Genomic DNA, 24,341 nt, shown 5'->3' on the forward strand with positions numbered 1-24,341 from the left:
TATCCGAAGCCTTGTCTAATGAACAGTGGTTTGGACTACTTGGAGTTTCATTTTAAGTTCAACCCTTAGTATAAATTCATTGCTATCAGATTTCTGCAATCCTGTTTTTTCTGCTTAATATTTCTTTGAGAGCCCTTATATTTCTCTATTTATTTCCCATTTTCCCCACAAATAATAGAAAATCTTTGACTTTCTTAATTATTCACATTGTATCTAGGAGTCAAGCAAGTGGACAGAAAATGCCTGTTCAATCTAGTGATAGGCAGAAGACCCTAAGGTGGGGCCAGTTTGCCCTTTTCGAAGATCAGAAAGATGGCCAAGCATAGGTGGAGCAGTGTTTGACAGTGGGAAGAGTGACCAAATTAGGATCAGAGATGGCTGGAGCCAGAACATGTAGGGCCTTCTAGTCCCTGTTCAGGATTTTAGATTTTGATGCAAGTACAAGATATCTTGGGGGACCCTAAACAGAGTAGTAATTATCAGATTTATGTTTTAAATCTCACTCTGGCTGCTAAGTGGTGGGCGGCAGAAAAGAGACAAGAATAGATGCCGATTAGAAGGCTGGGACAGAATTCCAGATGAGGAATCAGTGGGGGCTTAGATTAGGGTGGTGGCAAAGGAAATGAAGAAAAGTCAAGTATGTCTTGGAAGTAGAACCAACAAAAGTTGCTAATGGGTTGGATCTGGATGGGTAGAATGAAAAGGAGAAATCAAGGATGATTTCTAGGTATCGAGATTGTTTTGCAAGCTGATGGTGCCTTGTACAATAGGGAAAATGTTGGGGAGGAAACATTGGGGGCAGATGGAATTAAAAGTTCTGTTTTGGCTATCTGAAACTTGAGGTGTTTATTTGACTTCCAAATATATCTGCAATATATATGGATCAGTTTGATGAGTTTAGAGCTTGGCAGAGGTAGATCAAGGATGGAGACATGATATGAATGTGGAAGTTATCATTATATAGATAGCATTTAAAGCCATGGGACTAAATGAAATTACTCTGAATATTTTTGTCATTCTCTCTGACCTGTACCTTCTCCCTCCCTTACCATGTAAAATTATTCCCACATTATGTTGCAGGTACATATTTTAATTATAGTACCTATAAATAATTTGGTTATATTTTCTTTTTAGTAAAATACTCTGATTCCTTTATCCTGTTCATAGCTAACTGGTTTAAGAATATTCAGTTACTAGCTTCTATATTTAAGTGAACGTCTAAAAATTATGCATTTATTTTCTGTTTTTTTGTCTTTGCTCCAGGCAAAGTCATTAATAAAGATTTGCGGCATTACCTAAGTCTTCAGTTTCAAAAAGGATCAATTGACCACAAACTGCAGCAAGTGATCAGAGATAATCTCTACTTGAGAACCATTCCATGTAAGTATGTGATGGAATAAAAGAACTGAAGCAGAAATGTCCTTTCTTAACTAATTAAACATCTATAGATAGTTTGATAGAGTATTTCACATGAAATTGTGAAGACTAAATTGGGAGCAAAAATGAACAAAATTGGATAAGAAGAAAAATTTTCAGAGAACTTGAGAGGTTTTGTTTTTAAAAGTAGAAAAACTGGGCCGGATGCAGTGACTCACACCTATAATCCCAGCACTTTTTGAGGCCAAGGCAGGTGGATCACTTGAGTTCAGGAGTTCGAGACCAGCCTGGCCAACATGGTGAAACCTCGTCTCTACTAAAAACACAAAAATTAGCCCAGTGTGGTGGCAGGCACCTGTAATCCCAGCTACTTTGAAGATTGAGGCAGGAGAATCGCTTGAACCCAGGAAGTGGAGGTTGCAGTGAGCCGAGATCATGCCACTGCACTCCAGCCTGGACGACAGAGCAAGACTCTGCCTCAAAAAAAAAAAAAAAAAAAAGTATAAAGTAGAAAAACTGGAAGAGTCTATGTTGTGACTTTTAAAAAGTGATGACTAGAATTTAAGACTATGTAATCCAAGCACTTTGGGAGGCTGAGGTGGGCAGATCACCTGAGGTCACGAGTTTCAAACTAGCCTGGCCAACATGGTGAAACCCCATCTCTACTAAAAACACAAAAATTAGCCAAGCATGGTGGCAGGCACCTGTAATCCCAGCTACTTGGGAGGCTGAGGCAGGAGAATCACTTGAACCCAAGAGGCAGAGGTTGCAGTGAGCCAAGATCGCGCCATTGCACTCCTGCCTGCGCCATAACAGCAAGACCCCCATCTCGAAAAAAAGAAAAAAAGGAAATAAAAAAAGAATATATATTTACATGTTGTTAACTAGATTTTATTCCTGTAAATCGATTTGTAAAGCCTTATGCAGTAAGAAGACTTTTTAGCTCCCAATGCCTTGTATACCAAGAACAAGTATTTTATTAGAACGTTATTTTAAAATAATTTTAAAATCTGCCCCTTCCCCAACAAGAAAAAAAATTAAAAAAAAAAAAGAAGAAGGAAAGGAACTCTCTCTTACTTGGAATAATTTTTTTTCCCTCCCTCCCTGGCTTCCTCCCTTCCTACCTTGACTATGTAGTGGCAAAGAGCTAAGTAAAGTTGAGTTCAAAATCTTTACTCTAGAATCTTACTGGCTACTTTACTTGGGCAAGTTACTTAATGTTCCTGGTCCTCAGAAACTCTATATATAGAATTAAAATAACAAGACTCACCTCATGTAGCTGTCACTAGGATTTAAAATGAGAGCATGTATGTAAAACTGCTTGGCCTAGAGTAGGCACTCAAGTAGTGTTTGTCCCCTTCTCCCATTCTAACTGGATCTCCTGCCTCTCATTTCACCTCAATTCAATCAATTTTTAAAGTGCACATTTCTCAGCACTATAGGAAAGGGAAAAAAATTTAAAAATAAAGTGGACATCCGATTCTTGTCCATCTATAGTTTATCCTTCAAAGATTTCCACTGACAAATCAAGTTCAGACTCCTTAGCATCGCATAAAATATTTTTTGTTTTTTTTAATCTGCCTCCTTATCTATGATTTCCTCCTACAAATCTGCCTTGTAGCTGCAGATCACAACTTCTGCCTTTATTTCAATTTGTATTTGCCTGATATGTCTTTGTCCATCTTGTTATTCTTAAAGTCTCTGAATCTCTGTTTTACAAATAGTTCTGGACTTTACTCAGCCAGTGTGAAACTTTTTACATTTTTATTGATGTGATCAATATCTTTAGCCTCAATTCTGTCATGGTTTTTATATTTACCATATATAAGCCTTTTGTATGAAAATCCTTTCACTATGTAGTCATCTGTCTCTTTTTAGAAAGGTTTGTAGGGATCTTTTTTTTTAATGGTTACCTTGATACCTTTATATAATAATCTTTGTTCCTCCCTCCCTCTTTTTTTGCTTCTGTCTCTACTATGAGTAATATTTAAATTACTTAGTCATCTCTTCTTTTTCCTTCCTTCTCTCCCATCATCTGACTTGAAGTAATACCTTTTTATTCCTACCAAATATAAGGTGATCAGTAAGCTTATTCCACTTTGCATATGCTTTCGTCATTCTTACCTTATTATTTTTTTTTTAATAGTTGGGCTGTATCTACATTGGCTAAGCAAATAGCCATTACATTACTGTAATTTCTTCCTTTATAATTATCATTTATCTTTTATTCTGTGGGTAAATACATATTTAATATAACCACCAATCCTTACGTTGTTATTTTTTCACTAATTGTAGTTGTCTAAAGCTTTTTCTTTACCCGATTTCCCAGCAAAGGCTCACAGGATCATCTTAGGATTTTGTTTGTGGCCTTTATACTTTGCTGTTTGTTTGGATGGATATAAAATTTTTGACTCATTTTCTTTCCTCGACTATCTTAAATGTATTAGTCAACTGTCTAACTGTTTTTGGCATAAAGCATTGCTCTTAAAGAGTTTGGTAGCAATCTAATTTTCATTTCTTTTTAAATAACTTGATATTTTTCCTGCATAGGATGTCTCATTTTTAGTTTCATAGCTCTAGAGCTTCCTCTTCCATTGTTAAAACAAGATAATAAAAATATGTACTTGTACTTTCTAAGATAGGTCTTTTTTTTTTTACTGCCCTCTGCCACTTTCACTTGAGTTTTTCTTTTAATTTTATTGTTCTAGTTTTGCAGTTTCCTCACTGTGAGGTTTTTATCCTTGAAGGGAGCTAAAATTTATTTTGTTTCATTTCATAGGGTCCAAGCAGCTGTAGCCCTTTTAGATCTCAATGGGCCCTCTTAACTTACACACAAATTGAAGTGTCCAAAGCTCCCTCTAGGAACCTAGACACAATGCCGCATCAGTAGCAGTTAGCATACTGAAGGGTCACATCTGGTCTCTAAATATCATACTTTCCTAAAAAGTTTGAGGTCTCCTTGGAGATAGTTCTGATTCTAGGTCTGGGGCAAGGAAAGTACACGATGAGCTTTGGAGCATGTAAGTGTATCAGAAAGTATATAGTGCTTAAAAAATTATAGAGACATACCAGGAGGACATAGAAGCCACCTAAAAGGAGGCTTACTCCAAAAATCTGAGACAATTTGAGCAACAGTGTTGAAAAAAGAGAGAGGGCACTTCTATTGTCAGATATTGAGCTGTAGGTGGAATGGGACTGTAATCCCTGAGAGAAGAAGAAAGGAGACCACACACAGAGGAATCCTATAATTTCCTCAAGTTTCTACTTAAAGGCACTTTCTGGACCACAGCACAAGGAGGGAGAGCCCAGGCAGAGTACAATGGACTCTGAGTTGAAGGGACAGAAATCTGAGTTCAAGAAGCCTGAGGTATCTGAAATTTGCAGGACAGAATGTCTCAGAGGAGACAGCTATGAAGAAAAAGAGCTCAAGCAATCTGTAAAGGCACCCCCTTGACTCTGTGGCTGAATACTAAGCTGAGAATATGTGGGACGAGACTCTTCAAGGTTAAACCAAAAAATCTCTTGGAGTTGTAAGTTTAACAATTCTCAGAGCTTACCCAGGGCCAGGAGACATTTGAGTTCTAATCAGCTTGGTGGAAGAATCCCATAAGACTCCTGCCTTACTAGCAGGGCTAAAATAGCCACAGATAAAGCTCCTCTAGGCCTGCTTTAACAAAGCTTAATTAAGCAAGACCCCAAAGGATCAAGTGAATATGCATGCAACTTAACTGCTAGCAAAAAAGGAAGAAAGAAGGAAAGAAGTAAATCAACACTCTTTAAAGAAAGACATTGGCCAGGCTCAGTGGCTCACGCCTGTAATCCCAGCACTTTGGGAGGCTGAGGCAGGCGGATCATGAGGTTAAGAGATCAAGACCATCCTGGCCTACATGGTGAAACCTCGTGCCTACTGAAAATACAAAAATTAGCTGGGCATAGTGGTGTGTGCCTGTAGTCCCAGCTACTTGGGAGGCTGAAGCAGGAGAATTGCTTGAACCCAGGAGGCGGAGGTTGCAGTGAGCCGAGATCGTGCCACTGCACTCCAGCCTGGCGACACAGTGAGACTCTGTCTCAAACAAACAAACAAACAATAAAATAGAAAGACAACAAAATGGAAACATTGTGTAACAGAATATTCAAAATGTCCAGCATCTAATAAAAAATTACTAGACCTGCAAAAAGCAGGAAAATGTGACCCATAATCAAAAGAAAAGTCAGCTGATAGAAAAAGGAAACAGAAATGACACATGATGGCAGGACTATACCAGCAATTTTAGTTATTAGAAATATGCTCAAGGATTTAAAGAACAATATGAACATAATGAAGAGAAAAATTATATATAAATATTCGTGTGTGTGTGTGTGTGTGTGTGTGTGTGTATATGTATATATGAATTAAGTGGAACCTTAAAAATTCACTGAATGGACTTAACAGAAGATTCAAAACTGGAGAAGAAAAGATCAGTGAACCTAAACACGTAGCAATATAAACTAATGAAACTGAAGCACAGAGAAGAAAATGACTGAGAAAGTGAAAACTTTCTGTTTTTTTGAGCAACCAGATGACAATGGGGAGGGGAGAGATTTCTACTTCTGCCATGAAGTACCAGTACCATAACTAGTACTAGATTTACCCTGTTGTCATAGACAACTAGAAATTGGATGAGGAATATGTAACAGCTGTTTTCAGACATTTAAATATAGGCAGAACAGGACTACGATGCATTTATATTTACCCATGGCAAACTATCAAGCCAAAGTGGAGGAAGGAGAAAAATACTTAAAGAAATAGTGACTGAAATTTTTCCAAATTTGATGAAAATAATAAGCGCACAGATCAAAGAAGCTTAATAGACCCGAAACAGAAGAAACATGAAGAAAACCATATCAAAGAACATCATAATTAGATTATAAAAAACCATTGATAAAAAGAAAATGATGCTGGGCATGCTGGCATGTGCCTGTAATCTCAACTCAGCAGGAAGCTGAGGTGGGTGGATCACTTGAGCCCAGGAGTTCAAATCCAGCCTAGGCAGCATAGTGAGATCCCATCTCTAAATAAAGTGAAATAAAATAAAAATTTTTGAAAAAGAAAATGCAAAAAACAGGAAAAAAAAGATAAATTACATGCAAGGGAACAAAGAATGATTGCAGAATCCACAGAAACAGTATAAGCCAGAGTCCATCAAATAACATCTTTAACATGCTGCAAGGAAAAAAAGATGCCAACCTGGATTTCTATATACAACAAAAATATCCTTCAAAAATGAAAGAGAAATAAAGAATTTTCAGACAAACAAAAAGGTGAAAGAAGTTTTCAGCAGCAGATATTAATATTTCTTACACTGTAAGAAATATTAAAGATTGGACAAAATGCACAAACAACAAACAAAACGAAATATTAAAGGAAATTCTTCAGGTAGAAGGGAAATGATACCAGAGCAATAGAACTGAAAGGAAAATACACAGCTTCATAATTACAGTTCAAGATTTCAACATCCTCTTTTAGTAATTAATTTTAAAATTAAGCAAAAAATCTGTAAGGTAATAGAAAACATGAACAGCATTTTCAACCAGCTTGACCTAGTTACTATTTATTAGAAGATGCCACCCAACAGCAGCAGAATACAGATGCTTTTCTAGTGTAGATGATACATTCACAAATATAGACCATATTCTGCACCACAAGGCAAGAACTGATACGTTTAAGAGGATTTAGACTTAAATCATATAAAACATGTTATCTGGCCATCATGAAATTAAATTAGAAATTATTAACGATGATGGGAGGATTGCTTGAGGCTAGGAGTTTGAGACCAGCCTGGACAACCTACCAAGACCCCATCTCTACAAAAAAAAACTTTTTAAAATGAGGCAGGCAAGATGGCATGTACCTATAGTCCTAGCTACTTGAGGGGCTGAGGCGGGAGGATCCCTTGAGCCCAGGAGTTTGAGGCTATAGTGAGCTATAATCACGTCAAGAGTGAGACCCTGTCTCTTAAAAAAAAAATAGAGAAAGTACTAACAGAAAGATATTCAGAAATTAATAATTAATAACACACTTCTAAATAAACTGTGAGTTGAATAAATCACAAAGATTACAAAATATTACACATATCAACCAACAAATTGAAATGTATCAGACACAATATATGAAAATTTGTAGGATGTAGCTAGAGTAGTATTTAGATGGACACTTACAGTATTAAATACTTATATTAGAAAATAATGAAGATTTCAAGTTAGTGATCTAAACTTCTACCTTAAGAATCTTAAAAAGGAGAAAAATACTTATTTTAAGTAGAAGGAAGAAAACATAAAGAGTAGAAACCAGTGAAATAGAAAATAGAAAAAAATCAATGAAACCCAAAGCTCATTTTTTGAGATCAATAAAAGTGATAAACCTCTAGCTAGACTGCTTAGGAAGAAATTAAACACAAATTAATGCTATCAGGAGGCTGGGTACAGTGGCTCATGCCTGTAATCCCAGTGCTTTGGGAGGCTGAGGCAGGAGGATTGCTTGAGTCCAGGAGTTTGAGATAAGCCTGAGCAAATAGTGACTCTGTTACTACAAAGCAAAACAATATCAGGAATGAGAGAGGTGACATCACTGAAAATCCTATAGATGTTAAGTGTGTAAGTGTATGATAAATAATTTTTTTTTTTGAGACAGTCTCACTCTGTCACCCAGGTCCTAGAATTCATTGGTGTGATTATAGCTGAACTTCCATTTCTTCCATCTCCTGGGCTCAAGTTATCCTCTTGCCTCAACCTCCTTAGTTGCTGGAACTACAGATGTGTGCCACCATGCCCAGCAAATTTTTTTTTTTTTTTTTTTTTTTTTTTTTTTTAGTAGAGATGAGGTCTTGCTATGTTGCCTAGGCTGATCTCAAACTCTGGAGCTCAAGTGATCCTCTGGCCTTGGCCTCCCAAAGTGTTGGAATTACAGATGTGAGACCCCATACCTGGCCTAATAAGGAATATTCTGAATAACTTTATGGCAATAAACTCAACAACTTAGATAAAATGGACAAATTCTTTAGAAGACAAAAACTACCAATGCTCACTCATGAAGAAATAGGTGAGCTGAAAAACCCTCTATCTCCTATAAAGAAAACTTTAAGGGGAGAGGGTTAGGCACCATCTCTGCTGTTTGGTGGACTCAGCCATTCCAGCATGCGGGCTTCGGAGAGTCCAAAAGGTCCGGACACAACACAGTGGCTTTGCCAGATCATGGCCAGACTGCTGTTTTAAGCAGTCTGGATCACATCCTCCTCACTGGACAGGACCTCCCAGCTGGGCCTTCCAGCCGTGCCCACTGGCACATACTCTGGACAGAGCTCTGATCTCTCGCTGGGATGGAGTGCCCCGGGGAGGGGAGGGATGCCACCCTAGTTAGATGGATGACTTAACTGTTACAGCCTACAGGCTTTGGAGAGTCCAAGTTGATGGGCAGAAGCGGTTCTCCACCAGGACACAGCTGTTTTGTTGAGGCGTGGCCAGACTGTTTCTTTAAGCCAGACTCTGATCCACTTCTTGTCTCAGCTGGTCCTCCCAGCTGGCACTTCTCAGCCAGGGCCTCCAGCCACCACCCATGTTCTATGGAACTGACAGAGCTCCAATTTCTCCCTGGGACAGAGTGCCTGAGGGGTGGGCAAGCTGCTACCTTGGCCATTTGGGCTCATCAATGTGTCCATCCTGTGGGCCTTGGAGAGCCCAGACCAATCGGGAGCTGAAGGAATCCCCAACACAACACAGCTCCTCTACCAAAAAGCAGCCACACTGATCCCATTCGTCCTCACTGGGTGAGACCTCCCAACTGGGGTCTCCAGCCACCTCCTCCAGGTACATTTGGGCTGGCAATAGGTCAGTACCCACCTGGGACAGAGCTTCCAGAGGAAGGAGCAAGCTGCCATCTTTGCTGTTTTGCAGCCTTCACTGGCGATACCTCCAGGTACAGGACGAACCAAAACAACTAGAGTCTGAAGCAGACCCCCAGCACACTGCAGCAGCCCTGCAGAAGAGTGGCCAGACTGTTAAAAGAAAAACAAATAAACAGAAAACAACAACAAAGAAAAACCACAAAAACCCTGTTCAAAGATCAGCAACCTCAAAGATCAAAGGTACATAAGCCCACAATGATGAGAAAGAATCAGTGCAAAAAAAGCTGAAAACTCAAAAACCTAGCGTGTCCCGTTTCCTCCGAATGACCACAACACCTCTCCAGCAAGGTCTCAGAAGCAGGCTGAGGCTGAGATGGCTGAAATGACAGAAGTAGGCTTCAGAAGATGGGTAATAATGAACTTCACTGAGCTAAAGGAGCACATTGTAACCCTATGCAAAGAAGCTAAGAATCATCATAGAACAATACAGGAACTGACAGCTAAAGCCATTTTAGAGAGGAACATAACTCCCTGTTAGAGCTGAAAACACACTACAAGAACTTCACAATGCAATCATAAGTATTAATAGCAGAATAAACCAAGCAGGGGAAAGAATCTAAGAGCTGGAAGACTAGCTTTCTGAATTAAGACAGGCAGACAAGAATAAAGAAAAAAGAATGAAAATGAATGAACGAAACCTCCGAGAAACAGGGGATTATATAGAGACCAAATCTACGACTGATTGGGGTACCTGAAAATGATGGGGAGAATGGAACCAAGTTGGAAAACATACTTCAGGATATCATCCAGGAGAACTTCCCCAACCTAGCAAGACAGGCCAAGCCAACATTCAAATTCAGGAAATGCAGAGAACCCCAGTAAGATACTCCATGAGAAGATAATCCCCAAGACAATTAATAATCAGATTCTTTAAGGTTGAAATGAAAGAAAAAATGTTAAGCACAGCCAGAGAGAAAGGCCAGGTCACATACAAAGGGAAGCCACCAGATAAAAACGGTGGACCTCTCGGTGGAAACCCTGCAAGCCAGAAGAGATTGGGGCCAATAATCAACATTACCAACCCAGAATTTCATATCTGGCCAAACCAAGCTTCATAAGCAAAGGAGAATTAATATCCTTTACAGAGAAGCAAATGCTAAGGGAATTCATTACCACAGACCTGCCTTGCAAAAGCACCTGAAGGAAGCACTAAATATGAAAAGGAAAAACCATCATTACCAGCCACTACAAAAACACACTGTGGTGCACAGACCAGTGACATTATGAAGCAACCACCATAAACAAGTCTGCAAAATAACCAGCTAGCATCATGATGACAGTATCAAATCCACACATAACCATGGTGTCCTTAAATATAAATGGGCTAAATGCCCCAATTAAAAGACAAAGAATAGCAAGCTGTATAAAGAATCAAGATCCATCAATATACTGTTTTCAAGAGACCCATCTCACATGCAAAGATACACACAGGCTCAAAATAAAGGGATGGAGGAAAATTTATCAAGCCAATGGAAAAAAGCAATTCTAGTTTCAGACAAAATACACTTTAACCAACAGACTTTAAAATAGACTTTAAAATAGACTTTAAACCAACAAAGATCAAAAAAGTCAAAGAAGGGCATTACATAATGGTAAAGGGTTCAATTCAACGGTAAGAGCCAACTACCCTAAATACATATGCTCCCAGTACAGGAGCACCCAGATTAATAAAGTTCTTTATTTATTTATTTATTTATTTATTTTTGAGACGGAGTCTCACTCTGTCTCTCAGGCTGAAGTGCAGTGGTGCGATCTTGGCTCACTGCAGCCTCCGCCTCCTGGGATCAAGCAATTCTCCTGCCTCAGCCTTCTGAGTAACTGAGACAGTAGGTGCCCACCACCACACCTGGCTAATTTTTTGTATTTTTTTAGTAGAGACAGAGTTTCACCATGTTGGCCAGGCTGGTCTCGAATTCCTGACCTCAAGTGATCTACTCATCTCAGCCTCCCAAAGTCCCGTGATTACAGGCATTAGCCACTGTGCCTGGCCATAAAGCAAGTTCTTAGGGACCTTCAAAGTGACTTAGACTCCCACACAATAATCGTGGGAGACTTTAATACCCACTGACAATATTAGGCAGATCATTGAGACAGAAAATTAACAAAGATATTCAGGACCTGAACTCAGCTCTGGATCAAGAGGACCTGATAGATATCTACAGAACTCTCCACCCCAAAACAACAGAATATATGTTCTTCTCATCACTGCACGGTACTTACTCTAAAACTGATCACATAATAGGAAGTAAAACACTTCTCAGCAAATGCAAAAGAACTGAAATCATAACAATCTCTCAGACCACAGTGTAATCAAATTAGAAATCAAGATTAAGAAATTCACTCAAAAATTAGTTGAGTATGGTGGCACACTCCTGTAGTCCTAGCTACTCACGGGGCTGAGGCAGGAGAATCGCTTGAACCGGGAGGTGGAGGTTGCAGTGAGCTGAGATTGCACCACTGCACTCCTGTCTGAGCCACAGAGTGAGACTCCATCTAAAAAAGGAAAAAGGAAGAAAGAAAGAAAAGAAGAGGAAAGAAGGAAGGAAAGAAAGAGAAAGAAAGAAGTTCACTCAAAACCACACAACTACATGGAAATTGGACAACCTGCTCTTGAATGACTCTTGGGTAAATAATGAAATTGAGACAGAAATCAAGAAGTTCTTTGAAACCAATGAGAAGAAAGAGACAACATATCAGAATCTCTGAGATACAGCTAAAGCAGTGTTAAGAGGAAAGTTTATAGTACTAAATGCCCACATCAAAAGGCTAGAAAGATCTCAAGTTAACAACCTAACATCACAACTAAAAGACCTGGAGAACCAAGAGCAAACAAACCCCAAAGCTAGAAGAAGAAGACAAGAAATAACCAAGATCAGAGCTGAACTAAAGGAGACAGAGACATGAAAAACCCTTCAAAAAAAAATCAACAAATCCAGGAGCTGGGTTTTTGAAAAAAATAATAAAATAGACTGCTAGCTAGACTAATAAAGAAGAAAAGACAGAAGATTCAAACAAACACAATCAGAAATGATAAGGGGGAATATCACCACTGACCCCTCAGAAATACAAACAACCATCAGAGAATACTATAAACACCTCTATGCAAATAAACTAGAAAATCTAGAAGAAAACGGATAAATTCCTGGACATATATACTCTCTCAAGGCTGAACCAGAAAGAAGTTGATTCCCTGAAGAGACCAATAGCCAGTTCTGAAATTGAGGCAGTAACAAATAGCCTGCCAACCAAAAAAAGCCCAGGACCAGATGGATTTACAGCTGAATTCTACCAGAGGTACAACGAGGAGCTGGTACCATTTCTTCTGAAGCTATTCCAAATAATTGAAAAGGAGGGACCCCTCCCTTACTCATTTTATGAGGCCAGCATCATCCTGATACCAAAACCTGGCAGAGATACAACAAAAAAAGAAAACTTCAGGCCAGTATCCCTAATGAACATCAATGAAAAAACCCTCAGTAAAATACCGGCAAACCGAATCCAACAGCATATCAAAAAGCTCATCCACCACAATCAATTCAGCTTCATCCCCAGGATGCAAGGCTGGTTCAACATACACAAATCAATAAACATAATTCACCACATAAACAGAACTAAAGACAAAAACCACATGATTATCTCAGTAGATGTCAAAAAAGCCTTTGATAAAATTCAACAATGCTTCATGTTAAAAATTCTCAATAAACTAGATATTGAAGGAACATATCTCAAAATAATAAGACCCACAGCCAATATCATACTGAATGGACAAAAGCTAGAACCATTGCCCTTGAAAACCAGCACAAGACAAGGATGCCCTCTTACACCACTCCTATTCAATATAGTTTTGGAAGTTCTGACCAGGGCAATCAAGAAAGAGAAAGAAAGAGCATATTCACATAGGAAGAGGAAATGAAACTATCCGTTTGCCAATGACATGATCTCCTATATCTAGAAAATTCCACCGTTTCTGCCCAAAAGCTTCTTAAACTGATAGGCAACTTCAGCAAAATCTCAGGGTACAAAATCAATGTGCAAAAATTGCTAACATTCCTATGTATCAGTAACAGGCAAGCTGAGAGCCAAAATCCAGAATGAACTCCCATTCACAATTGCCACAAAAAAGAATAAAATACCTAGGAATACAGCTAACAAGAGAAGTAAATAACCTCTTCAAGAACTACAAACGACTGCTCAAAGAAATCAGAGATGATGACACAAATAAATGGAAAAACGTTCCATGCTTATGAATAGGAAGAATCAGTATCATCAAAATGGCCATACTGCCCATAGTAATTTATAGATTCAATGCTATTCCCATTAAACTATCATTGACATTCTTCACAGAATTAGGAAAAAAAAAAAAAACTATTTTACAATTCATTTGGAACAGAAAATCAAATGTTCTCACTTATAATTGGGAGCTGAGTGATGAGAACACATGGACACATGGTGGGGAACAACACACACTGGGGCCTGTTGGAGGGTGGGAGGAAGGACAGCATCAGTAAGAATAGCTAATGGATGCTGGGCTTAATACGTAGATGATAGGATGATCTGTGCAGCTAATTACCATGGCACACGTTTATGTAACAAACCTGCACATGTACCCCTGAACTTAGAATAAAAGTTGGAAAAAAGAAAGAAAACTTTAGGCCTGGGTGATACTGGTAAATTGTTCTGAACATTTAAGAAAGAAATAATACCAATTCTACACAAACTCTTCTAGAAAATATAGGAGGGAACATTTCCCAACTCATTCTGTGTTGCGAACATGATTCTGATTCTAAAATTAAAAAAAAAAAAGAAAATGTTAGTCTAAAATTTTCCTTGAATGTAGACTCAGAAATTCTTAACAGTATTTTAGCAAGTCAATATATATATAGCAATATGTAAAAGGATAATACATTATGATCAAGTGGAGTTTGTTTCAGGAATGCCAGGTTGGTATAACATTTCAAAATTAATATAGTAATATTAGAAAACAAAAACCAATGATCTTTTCAATAGATGCAGAAAAATTATTTGGCAAAATTCAACTCCCATTTATGATAGAATCTCTCAGAAAACTAGTCTGCCATTTATTATCCATATTGCCTCTTAGCTATAAATCTACTTTCTTGCCTGGTTGTGATACTGTAACATTTGTCTCCTGTCCGTTGACACAGTGTTAAGCTTTCAATAGAGGGCACAGGAAGGATACTGGACAAAGAAGAGAGTTCTTTTCCTGGTTCCAGTGTATCTTTTTCTTTTTGCTCCTGCTATCCAAAAAGACACCCAGCAAGTTTCAGCAGTACCCTAGCAGTCAGCTTCTCAGTGACAAGTTCAGTGGCACACCTGCAGGAGACTTCCTTACAGCAAGTTCAGCAACACCCTCACAGGTGATTTCATGAGTACCAGCAGTGTACCAGCTGACTTCTTAGCAGTTTCCTGGTGAGTTCTGTGACATCCCATTTGGTCCCCCAGTTTTCAGCAACATCCTCTGCAGCCAGTTTTCCTATGGATTACTGGCAAGTCCAGCCAGTGTCTTAGCTGGTTTTCTATTTACAAACCCGACTCACCACCAGAGGTAGCTTGCTGGTGAATTTCATTGGTACCCCATGCAGTTCCCTGCCTATAATCCTTGACCCACTAACTGTAAACTAGCTCTGTCCTCAGGCAACCCAGCAAAATTCCCCACCATCCACTGGGCTGTTACCACACCCTCTTCAATGAGGTCTGAATCCCAGACTTTGGGAGAGTCCCTCCCTTCCAAGTTTGTTCCTTATTTAACTATTCTACCTCAGCTTTAGGATGATATTCTTTAGAGTCCTTGTTTATTCCTACTTAGTTAATTCCCTGTAAACAGTTAACAATTCTATATACTAAACTGTCTCTGTTCAGATTGCCATGTGGTTTCTCTCTCCTGTCTGGATCTTGATACAGAATTAGTACAAGTAGTTTTCCCAGGAGACAGAACCTCCAAGAAGGGATTTCAGAATCGGTTTTGGTTGTCTTGGCTGATCTTACGTGGAGTGCCAAGTTTCTTCCAATGAGAGGCGGGATGCTGATAATTCATGAGAAGTCATGGCATCACAATTTAATTACAGTATCACCTACAGTTGATTGTGAAGAAATGACAAATGAACCCAGTACCTTGAGAGCCCAAATGACTGCTGCACTTGACTGTTATGGCAGTAGTTATGGCTATGAACACTGTAGTATAGGATGGATTCTCCTGTGTGGCAAGCGCTTACAGAGAGAAACTGGCAAGATAAAATCAAATGGTTTACTATTATTATTATTATGAACTAATAAAATAAGATTTTGTTACTATTTTTCAGTGATCTCTACTTGATACAGATGTTTGATAACAGAAAAACTTATAAGAAGGAGACATTGGTTGGGCATGGTGGCTCACATCTGTAGTCCTAGCACTTTGGGAGGCTGAGGCAGAAGGAAATCTTGAAGCCAGGAATTCAAGATCAGCCTGGGCAACATAGCAAGACTGCATCTCTAAAATGATGAATGAATGAATGGAGGCATTAACACAAAATAAATACCAAATAAAAATCATTTAGAATTTGAAAGATAATCACATACATATTTAGCATTTGAATTTTTCACACCTAAAATTTTATTTATTTATTTATTTATTTTTGATTGATTGATTGATTTTTGAGACAGAGTCTTGCTCTGTTTGTTGACCAGTCTAGAGTACAGTGGCATGATCTCAGCTCATCACAACTTCCGCCTCCCAGGTTCAAGTGATTCTCCTGCCTCAGTCTCCTAAGTAGCTGGGATTACAGGTGCACGCCACCACACTCGGTGAATTTTTGTGTTTTTAGTAGAGGTGGGGTTTCACCATGTTGGCCAGGCTGGTCTCAAACTCCTGACCTCAGGTGATCCGCCCGCCTCAGAATCCCAAACTGCTGGGATTACAGATGTGAGCCGCCAAGCCCAACCCTAAAATGAAATTTTAAAGCACAAAGTATCAATTGTTTTATCTGATGATCTTGATCTTTATTTGGTGATAAATATGCCAGACAAGTATGCCAGAAAAAATTGTATTTCATTTTGCACTGACATTCATCAAATTTATTAAGAATGTATCAAAAAAAATCCTCATGCCTTACAAAGCATTACAAAGTATGTTGTTTCATTTAATCTCATTTTCTTTTTTAATTGTGAAAGCATTTTGTCTGCTTCTCCTGATTTTGATTTTGCCCTTGAAATCTATTAAATATATTACTTTTATTTCAGATTTTAGATCTGTTTCTAATTTCATGTTGGAACGTTCCACAGTAGCATTCACTTTCTCTCTTTGCATTTCTTCTGTTAAATATTTACAAAGCACTGAAGCTTGTAACAAATAATCAGTGAAAAATGCCAGAAAATATTATTGGATAGTATTCAAATAACCTAATATTTAGATTTCCCAGCATGGTTAACAGCATTACACAGAGTTGTGTGTTGAAACTGCCAATTTAAGGACTTAGCCTCCAAACTTGTTATTTCTTGGAACACAACTCATAGGATTTATATAAAGTATAATACACATATCATCTTATTAGTATTGTTTTATGTAAGAAAGACCCACCACTAGCAGATATGGCCATGAACACACACTTGTGGCAACAGCTGCAAATAAGACTGACTTGAGTATGTAGTGACTGCTACTCTCCCACATGCTTCTGTCCTGGTTCCTGGCAATGTCAACCTTAACCTTTGATTCTGCTTTTCAGCGTTTCCTGCTCTTGCTTTCAGTTGATATCAGCGGATGTCTTTAAGCCAGATGTCTCTATGTCAAATTGTTAAACTTTAATTTGTGCAAGAGAATTAGAACTTTTTTGTCATTTTTCCTGGCAACTAATTTGTTGTAAGATTTAGAGAGAACAAATTACCCAAGAAACTCCAGAAAGCATTCCTACTTAGAAACAGTAATGTAAATCAACTGCAGCTCTCATATATTGCAGGTGGAAATGCAAAGACATCTACTTTGGAAAATAATGTGACGTTTTCTTATTGAATTAAACATACACTTACCACAATACCTAGTAATTTCACTCCTAGGTATTAACTCAACATACATTTAAATATATGTCTATCCAAAGTCATGTAAGTTAATAGCAGCTTTATTTATTATAGCCCAAATCTGGAAACAACCCAAATGTCCATCATTGGTGAATGGATAATTAGTTTTGATATATCCATACAGTGGAATACCAACTGAATAAAATAAGACAAAAGATCAATGAGGAAACAGAGGACTTTAACAATATGAGACCAAATGGACCTAACGGACATACAGAACATTTCATCCAATAACAGCAGAATATACATTCTTATCTAGCATGCATGGAAGATTCTCTATGATAAACCACGTTAGGCCACAAAACAAGTCTTAATGAATTTAAGATTTAAATTATGTAAGGTATCTTCTCTCAGCATAATGGAATGAAACTAAAATTAGTTAGCAGAAAGAAAACAGGAAAATTTGCAAATACATGGAAAGTAAACAGTGTGTTCTTAAACAACCAGTGGATTATGAGAGAGTTTTGGAAATAACCTGGAGATACATTTTTTTAAAAGATACAACATATTAAAACTTATGGAAGGTAGTAAAAGCAGTACCAAGAGGGAAGTTCACAGCAGTAAACACATCAAAAGAGAAGAAAAATCTCAAGTCACCAACCTAATCTTATACCTTAAGGAATTAGACAAATAAGAATGAACTAAACCCAAAGTCAGCAGAAGGAAGGAAATAATAAAGACTAGAGGAGAGATAAACTCAATAGAAAACATAAAAGAAAAAAATCAACCAAACCAGTTGTTTTTAAAAAAAAAACACTAAAATTGATAAACCCTTACTTCCTTACTTAGATTAAGAAAAAAAATATTTAAATTTCTAAAATTAGAAATGAAAGGGGAGATACTATAACTGATGTCACAGAAATGAAAAGAATTATAAAGACTACTGTAGTGAAAAGTTAGATGCCAACAAATTGGATGATCTAGAAGAAATGGATAAAGTTTTAGAAATATAAACCTACCAAGACTGAATCATAAAGAGATTCAGAAGAGTCCTATAACAAGTGTGGAGATTAAAGCAGTAATCAAAAACCTCCCAACAAAGAAAAACCTAGAACCTGGTGGCTCCCCTGGAGAATTCTACCGAACAGTTAATAACAGTCCTTCTCAAATTCTTCCAAAGAACGGAAGAGAAAGGGACACTCCCAAACTCATTTAAACTCGTTACCCTCATAACAAAACCAGACAAAGACACAATAAAGGACAGCTACAGGCCAATATCCCTGATGGATATTTGACACAAAAATTCTAAAGAAAATACTAGCAAACTAAATTATATTGCACATTAAAAAGATCATACATCTTGACCAGCTAAAATTTATGCCTGGAATGCAAGGATGGTTCAACATATAAGAATCAGTTAATATATTATACCACATTAACATCTCAATACAGAAAAAGCAAAATTCAGTACCCTATCAGGATTTTTAAAAATACTCAACAAATTAGGAGTAGAAGGAAACTACCTCAACATAATAAAAGCTAACATTATGCTCAACAGGGAAAGACAGAAGACTTTTCCTGTAAGATCCCGCAATAAAGCAAGGATGCCCACTCTTGCCATTACTATTCAACATAGTACTGAAAATTCTAGCCAGAGTAATAAGACAGGAAAAAGAAATAAAAGGCATTCAACTTAGAAAAGACTTAAAATGATCTCTCTTCGCAAATGACATCTTAAATGTAAAAAGAATTTGAACAACCTGGGTGAATCTCAAAAGCATCAGGCTAACTAAAAGAAGCCAGACAACTACTGGAATCAAATTAATGTATGATTCCATTTATATTAAATTATATTAAAGGCAAAACTCTACTGATAGTAGGTCAGTAACTGCCCACAGTGGAGGACTGCAAAGAGGCCCAAGGAAACTTTGGGGGATAATGGTTTCCAAAGTTCACTTAATTGTACTGTTAGAATTAGTGCATTCTATTGTAGATAAATTCCTTCTTTTATACCATCAATATTTAGAAAATAAAAGTTTATGAAAATATTACTTACAATGGCATATAAGTTTTTTTTTAAATACCTAGAAATTAACCTCTAATGAAACGTAAGACCTCCATAGGGTGAAATTAAGGGATGCTAAAGAAGATCTAAATATGCTGACAGAGATTTCTTATTCATGAATTAAAGACGGTATGGCAAAGATATCAGTTCTACTCAAATGGATTGGTAGATTCAATGTAAATTCCATAAAAATTTCAGCCTTTTTAGCCTGTTTATCTGATTCTAGAATGTATATGGACAGGCTATGAATACAAAAAGCAAGATAGGTGGACTTGCTATACTGTATATCTAGATTTATTAGGAAAATAGAATAATTATAACACTGATAATGATACAGGAATGGTCAATAGGTAGAAAGCCTAGTAGTAGACACCCAAGCTTATATAGACATTGCTATGAAAGAAGTGCTGTGGCTGATCAGAAAGGAAATTAAGACTTTCAATAAATCATTTTGAGTAGTCATTTGGAAAAAATGGAAATTGAACTGGTACTTCTCACCAGCTCGCCCATCCCCACCACTGTGTTAAAGTCCTAGGTGTGAAAGGCAAACCTGTAGTGCTTTTTAAAAAGAATATAGAATATCTCCATAGCCTTAGGAAAGGAATTTTTTTTTTTTTTTTTCTGGACAGTTTGCTTTATGCATTCAGACAATTGAGGCTTGCTTTCCAGGTGCAGCCCAGTGCCCTGGATATCATCAGCACAGGCTGGGAAAGGATTTTTTTCAACTAGACACAAAAACCATTAGCTGTAAAGGAAAAGATTGATACATTTGACTACATTAAAATTAAGAACTTCTGTCATCAAAATACAATTTTTTAAAAAGGTGAAAAAATCAGAATGTGACAAGATACTCTCTGTTCCTCTACATGTATTTCTGCAGTACAAATAGTTTACATGTGATTGGCACATATGTAGAAAATGACATAAATTTAACTGAGGTTATACTAGTTTCTATGCCGTTTTCCTCAGCAAGCTAATTTTTTTTTATCATCAAATAACCACAAGTAAATAGAATCAACGAACACAACTGAATATTGCAGCTGAGGAAGAATATGGCAGTGTATATGATGCCTATATACTTCAATTTGGCATCTTTTCTGTTTGACTTTGTGTTCTGTTTTTAAAATCTTTATTGCACTATTTGCCCTATCTTCATTATTTAGTAGGCTAACCCTTTCTTATACCCCTTTCTGTCAAGCCACCTTTTCTCTTCATTTCTTTCATTTTCTTAGAAGACACAGTATTTTATTTATTGTTTTTAATTGGGAATTTAACATGTCTTTTAAACTGTATTAATATTTTAAATTAGAACCATTATCTATTTTGTTAGTGTTCTGGTTACAAAGTTGCAAAGGTTTTGAGAAGTCAACCATGACTCTGTTTTCTCCATAATCTCTGTTATTTTGGGTGCATTATTTTTCAGAAAGTGCTGTTTCAAGAAAACATATTTCACAGAAATCCCCCATTTGCAATACATATGTCTGACACTGGACCACAGTACTTCATCAATACCAAGGCAGTTACTTCACATTTTAACATCTCTACAGTTGGGATGCATCTTAGAATAGATGAAATCTTTCCATTGTAGTTGCCAGGTTGTTTTCTTTCTTAGGAATAAAATAATGATGCAGTTTAGAAGGGGTTGGTTACTTAGATTTGATGATTTAATATAATATTCAGAATCTAAAGAATTACAAATCAATTTTATTTTTTATTATACTTTAAGTTCTGAAATACATGTGCAGAACATGCAGGTTTGTTACATAGGTATGCATGTGCCATGGTGGTTTGCTGCACCCATCAACCCAACATCTAGGTTTTAAGCCTCATATGCATTAGGTATTTGTCCTAGTGCTCTTTCACCCCTTGCCCCCCACACCCTGACAGACCCCAGTGTGTGATGTACCCCTCCATGTGTCCATGCGTTCTCATTGTTCAACTCCTACTTATTAGTGAGAACATGTGGTGGTTGGTTTTCCATTCCTGTGTTACTTTGCTGAGAATGATGGTTTCCAGCTTCAACCATGTCCCTGCAAAGGACGTGAACTCATCCTTTTTTATGGCTGCGTAGTATTCCATGATGTACATGTGCCACATTTTCTTTATCCATTCTATTATTTATGGGCATTTGGGTTGGTTCAAAGTCTTTGCTATTGTGAATAGTGCTGCAGTAAACATATGTGTGCATGTGTCTTCATAGTAGAATGATTTATAATCTTTTGAGTATATACCCAGTAACAGGATTGCTGGGTCAAATGGTATTTCTAGTTCTAGATCCTTGAGGAATTGCCACACTATCTTCCACAATAGTTGAACTAATTTACACTCCCACTAACTGTAAAAACGTTCCTATTTCTCCACATCCTCTCCAGCATCTGTCGTTTCCTGACTTTTTAATATTTGCCATTCTAACTGATGTGAAATGGTATCTCATTGTGGTTTTGATTTGCATTTCTCTAATGACCAGTGATGATGAGCTTTTTTTCATATGTTTGTTGGCCACATAAATGTCTTCTTTTGAGAAGTGTCTGTTCATATCTTTTGCCCACTTTTTGATGGGGTAGTTTGTTTTTTTTCATGTAAATTTGTTTAAGTTCCTTGTAGATTCTGGATATCAGACCTTTGTCAGATGGATAGATTACAAAAATTTTCTCCCATTCTATAGGTTGCCTGTTCACTCTGATGATAGTTTCTTTTGCTGTACAGAAGCTCTTTAGTTTAATTAGATCCCATTTGTCAATTTTGGCTTTTGTTGCTATTGCTTTTGGTGTTTTAGTCATGAAGTCTTTGCCCATGCTTACGTCCTGAATGGTATTGCCTAGGTTTTCTTCTAGGGTTTTTATGGTTTTAGGTGTTACGTTTAAGTCTTTAATCCATCTTGAATTAATTTTTGTATAAGGTGTAAGGAAGGGGTCCAGTTTCAGCTTTCTGCATATGGCTAGCCAGTTTTTGCAACACCGTTTATTAAATAGGGAATCCTTTCCCCATTGCTTGTTTTTGTCAGGTTTGTTGAAGATGAGATGGTTATAGATGTGCGGTGTCATGTCTGAGGCCTCTGTTCTATTCCATTGTTCTATGTATCAATTTTGGTACCAGTACCATATTGTTTTGGTTACTGTACCCTTGTAGTATCGTTTGAAGTCAGCTGATGTGACGCCTCCAGCTTTGTTCCTTTTGCTTAGGATTGTCTTGGCTATATGGGGTCTTTTTTGATTCCATATGAAATTTATAGTAGTTTTTTCTAGTTATGTGAAGAAAGTTATTGGTAGCTTGATGGGGATAGCATTTAATCTGTAAATTACTTTGGGGAATATGGCCATTTTGATGATATTGATTATTCCTATTCATGAGCATGGAATGTTTTTCCATTTGTTTGTGTCCTCTCGTATTTCCTTGAGCAGTGATTTGTAGTTCTCCTTGAAGAGGTCCTTCATGTCCCTTGTAAGTTGGATTCCTGGGTATTTTATTCTCTTTGTAGCAACTGTACGTGGGAGTTCACTCATGATTTGGCTCTCTGTTTGCCTATCATTGGTGTATAGGAATGCTTGTGATTTTTGCACATTGATTTTATATCCTGAGACTTTGCTGAAGTTGCTTATCAGTTTAAGGAGTTTTTGGGCTGAAAAGATGAGGTTTTCTAAATATACAACCATGTCATCTGCAAACAGAGACAAATTGACTTCCTCTCTTCCTGTTTGAATACCCTTTATTTCTTTCTCTTGCCTGATTGCCCTGGCCAGAACTTCCAATACTATATTGAATAGAAGTGGTGAGAGAGGGCATCCTTGTCTTGTGCCAGTTTTCAAAGGGAATGCTTCCAGTTTTTGCCCATTCAGTATGATATTGGCTGTGGGTTTATCATAAATAGCTCTTAATATTTTGAGATACGTTCCATCAGTGCCCAGTTTATTAAGAGTTTTTAGCATGAAGGTGTGTTGAATTTTATTGAAGGCCTTTTCTGCATCTATTGAGATAATCATGTGGTTTTTGTCATTGGTTCTGTTTATGTGATGGATTACGTTTATTGATTTGCGTATGTTGAACCAGCGTTGCATCCCAGGGATGAAGCCAACTGGATCGTGGTGGATAAGCTTTTCGATGTGCTGCTGGATTCAGTTTGCCAGTATTTTATTGAGGATTTTCGCATCAATGTTCATCAGGGATATTGGCCTGAAACTTTTTTGTTGTTGTTGTATCTCAGCCAGGTTTTGGTATCAGGATGATGCTGGCCTCATAAAATGAGTTAGGGAGGAGTCCCTCTTTTTCTATTGTTTGGAATAGTTTCAAAAGGAATGGTAGCAGCTCCTCTTTGTACCTCTGGTAGAATTCGGGTGTAAATCCCTCTGATCCTGGGCTTTTTTTGGTTGGTAGGCTATTAATTACTCCCTCAGTTTCAGAACTTGTTATTGGTCTATTCAGGAATTCGACTTCTTCCTGGTTTAGTCTTGGGAGGGTGTATGTGTCCAGGAATTTATCCATTTCTTCTAGATGTTTTAGTTGTTTTTTTTTTGTACAGAGGCGTTTATAGTATTATCTAATGGTAGTTTGTATTTCTGTGGGATCAGTGGTGATATTCCCTTTATCATTTTTATTGTGTTTATTTGATTCTTCTCTCTTTTTTTCTTTTTTATTCTGGCTAGTGGTCTGTTTTGTTAGTCTTTTCAAAAAAACAGCTCCTGGATTCATTGATTTTTTGGAGGATGTTTCATATCTCTATAATCTTCAGTTCTGCTTTGATCTTGGTTATTTCTTCTGTTCTGCTAGCTTTTTTTTTTTTTTTTTTAAATCCAGAGTCTTGCTCTGTCACCCAGCCTGGAGTGCAGTGGCATGATCTCGGCTCACTGCAAGCTCTGCCTCCCGGGTTCACACCATTCTCCTGCCTCAGCCTCCCAAGTAGCTGGGACTACAGGCGCCCGCCACCATGCCCAGCTAATTTTTTGTATTTTTAG

At 37.5% G+C, this 24,341-nt stretch overlaps 1 protein-coding gene across 1 annotated transcript in view; it reads left to right on the plus strand.

The window, feature by feature from the left end:
* MAGI3 (membrane associated guanylate kinase, WW and PDZ domain containing 3) overlaps window positions 1–24,341 on the plus strand; it is a 283,777-nt gene that overhangs the window by 156,024 nt on the left and 103,412 nt on the right. Inside the window, exon 2 of the mRNA XM_012000770.1 lies at window positions 1,264–1,380. The gene's annotated coding sequence lies outside the window, so the exon portion shown is untranslated. The remainder of the gene's footprint in view (window positions 1–1,263; window positions 1,381–24,341) is intronic.

This window comes from Mandrillus leucophaeus, unplaced genomic scaffold (assembly GCF_000951045.1).
Source record: "Mandrillus leucophaeus isolate KB7577 unplaced genomic scaffold, Mleu.le_1.0 Scaffold64, whole genome shotgun sequence".
NCBI lineage: Eukaryota > Metazoa > Chordata > Mammalia > Primates > Cercopithecidae > Mandrillus > Mandrillus leucophaeus.